This window comes from Mustela nigripes, chromosome 2 (genome assembly GCF_022355385.1).
Source record: "Mustela nigripes isolate SB6536 chromosome 2, MUSNIG.SB6536, whole genome shotgun sequence".
Classification (NCBI taxonomy): Eukaryota; Metazoa; Chordata; class Mammalia; order Carnivora; family Mustelidae; genus Mustela; species Mustela nigripes.
In genome coordinates, this window is record NC_081558.1 from 123,123,405 (window position 1) to 123,126,589 (window position 3,185).

General features: G+C 42.5%; 1 pseudogene; it reads right to left on the reverse strand.

The window, feature by feature from the left end:
- Positions 1-457: 457 nt before the first annotated feature.
- On the reverse strand, positions 458-1,256 carry LOC132010081 (spermine synthase-like; annotated as a pseudogene).
- Between the last annotated feature and the right edge of the window lie 1,929 nt (positions 1,257-3,185).

Consider the following 3,185-nt stretch of genomic DNA (forward strand, 5'->3'; position numbering starts at 1 on the left):
ATTGCTACTCATTTTTTCTCAGATCTCTCTCATAGGCACCAAATTTTAATATCTAAGTCAATCTTTGGGAAGAAATAGCATCAAGAACTCCCCTTCAGAACAAAACAATGATGTTCTTTCCTCAAAGAAACCAAATTTAAAGTCTACCAAAACAAAAACAAAAAGCCTGCATGTAAAAAAAAGGTAAGAAAAATCACATTATAGGGATTCAGTGCATTTAGCAGTCTTTACTGTGGAGCCCAATCATCCTTCAGCTGACCTTCAAAAAAAAAATAACACACTAGTTCATCAAAATATTTATTTCCCATTTGTCCTTTTCTTCATTGAAATAATTTTTAAAAAGAAAGAAACCTTGAAGGAATTCACAGTGAATCTCCTGACTCATTTGGATGTCATGTACAGCATGCAGAGATCAGGAAAGCTGTTTGCAGCACACATGATTAGGGGATATTGGTCTTCAAGGCTTTGCTTTCTTCCAAATAGTGTAAAATCTCCACAGTTGCCAGTATGAAGGAATTCAGACTATCTCCTTTGAGAATTCCACAGGACAATACAGGCACCCAAGCTGTTCACCATAGAATGCCAGGGCTTCTGTCAGATTGACACTGTTACCCTCTGGAAAATATTTCCCATCCTGTTTCAGAAGAAACAGATCTCTTTCATGAAGAGGTCAAGAGTCCGTCTGAGCAACTCCCATATGAAATCTTCAGGAGATGCGGAGATCAGAACGGCTGTCAGATCATTAATCCACATAATCAAACTCTCTTCCTTCTTTGGTGTACCTCTTTGGTACTAGAATACAATCTTCTATTAAAACCTGAGAGCAGTCTCCCTTAAGATTGTCTAAGGGGTGGCTACATGGTTTTCACAGGTGTTCCTTACATCCGTCAATCACCATTGTGTCAATCTCTACCATAGTGACCATCTTTGGTTTCGGTTTGACTATTTCACATAATATGCCCCCTACCTCCACCACCTGGAGTCAGTGTATCTTAGCCACCATACGTAGTCTTTCCTACTGCTTGGGATGGCCTATGTGAATCACACTCCACTGGATGAACATCTCCAAACTGCTTCGAGTATAGAATTTTGATGTTCTTATAAGGGGAGTCTTCATCATACACAACTTCATCGATGCCAGGAGACCATCAGTAGTGAGCCAATACCTGTCGAGGCCCTCCTTAAACTACAGGTGGTAATCTCTACACCTCCTCAGTATGGTCCTTACCCAGTTCTTTCATTCTTTCTTCTACTGGTTTCAAAAGACTGTCAACTTCCTGGCCTTGCAAATCGTCACCATAACTCTACGCGTCCAACAACGCCAATCCATGTGGGTAAATTCTCAAATTGGCGAAGCTACCATTTTCGTTTCTACACATCATTAAAATAACCATTTGCACACCATTTGCTAGGTGTGCCCCAACTCTGTCTTCCCTTACTCCTGGAAAATGGATTGGAGACCCTTTTAGCATGGTCTCACCACCAATGGCCCAGCGTGCCAGTGCTGCAATGCTGTCATAGCAGGGGGAGACCCTGCTATACGGAGGTGGCTTCAGGAGACCAGGGGGCCATGGGCACGCCAGACTGCCCAGGGAGTGCCTCTCAGAAGAATTTTAATTCAAAAAAAAAAAAAAAAAAGATAAAAAAATGTATGTGAGAGCAAAAGACCCAACAAACAAAATTCTTTCAGGGTATTAGCTGAGTACCTCGGAGGGGGCAGCGCCTCCATAGTCCCTCAGACACAGCTAAAGAAATAACTTTTCTTACACTAGTGTTTCCCCAGTGTACTCGAACTGGGTCTCCCAAGGGATTTCATTCACTGTTAACCATCTTTCATAAGCAGGAAAGATCTAGCTCAAAACACTCAATGCACTACGTCTACAGGGCCACAAATCACTAGGACTATTATCTCCCATTAGGCTTTCTTACCTCGCTGTCAGATACCAATACTGATGACATTTTACATTTGCTGTAGGTCATTTATAAGAAATATATATTTGGTCATTTAAAATATACATTTTCTTTATTTATTTGCCTCCTCCCACAGTACTTAACTGACCCCAAAGAGAGATAAAGTTATCACTTGTTATGTTAATGAGGTGACTTTTGCAAAGCGCTTAAGGATGGAGCCTGGGGGCCCCTGGGGCCAACCCTGGTATCTGAGGGTGAGAACGCACAGTCCCACCCCTTGACCCATGGGGTGGGGTAAATGGTAAAGGTCGGAACAGTTACCAACCACCAATGATTTGAATCAGTCATGCCTATGTAATAAAGCCTCCTAAAAATCCAAAAGGTCGGGACTCAGAGACTTCCAGGTTGAAAAACATGGGGAGATTTGGGGTGAGTGGTGTGCCTAAAAAAGGCATGGAAGCTTTGAACCCTTTGGCCATACCTTGCTCTACACCTCTCCTCTATCTGGCTATTCCTGACTTAATATCCTTTTATAACAAATCAGTAATTTAGGAAGTAGGATATTTCTGTGTTAGTTATTAATATTTATTAATATTAATAATAAATATTAATATTAATTTATTAATAGTTATTACTATTTCTATTTCTGTTAGTTCTGTGTTCTAGCCTCTCTAGCAAATTAATCACACACCTGAGAGGGGGTGCTGGGAACCAACGATTCATAGTCAGTTGGTGAGAAGTGCGAGTAACAAACCTGAGCTTGTGGCTGGCCTCTGAAGGGTGGGAGGGACAGCAGTCTTGGAGCACCGAGCCCTTAACCTGGAGAATCTGCTGTTATGTCTGGGTAGAGAGTGTCAGAACTGAGTTAAATTGTAGGACATCTGGCCCGTTTCTGGAGCATTTTTTGTTGTGGGGAATCCCAGCATGTGAGCGCGCGCGCGCGCGCGCACACACACACACACACACACCCCGGAACTGGCTTCCCAACGTGGGAAAAGTTTCCAAAGCAACTTCACACACACTAGCTCTTTTGATCTTCAACATGGCCCCTTGCAATATGTATTTCTGTTATGTATTTTTGTTATTTGGGGGATGAGAAACCAAAGAGCATGAATGTATCCTCCTGGAAAGAGGCATGTGGTAGACAAAACTCCAGGTCTCCTGGGTCCAAACCTTCTGCCTGTCTTGCTTCCCTTTTAAATTGCATAAATAACAAGTTTCCATTCTCCTCCCTCCCAGGGAGGGGGGGGAGAGCAAAACCTTTGGCAAGTGCC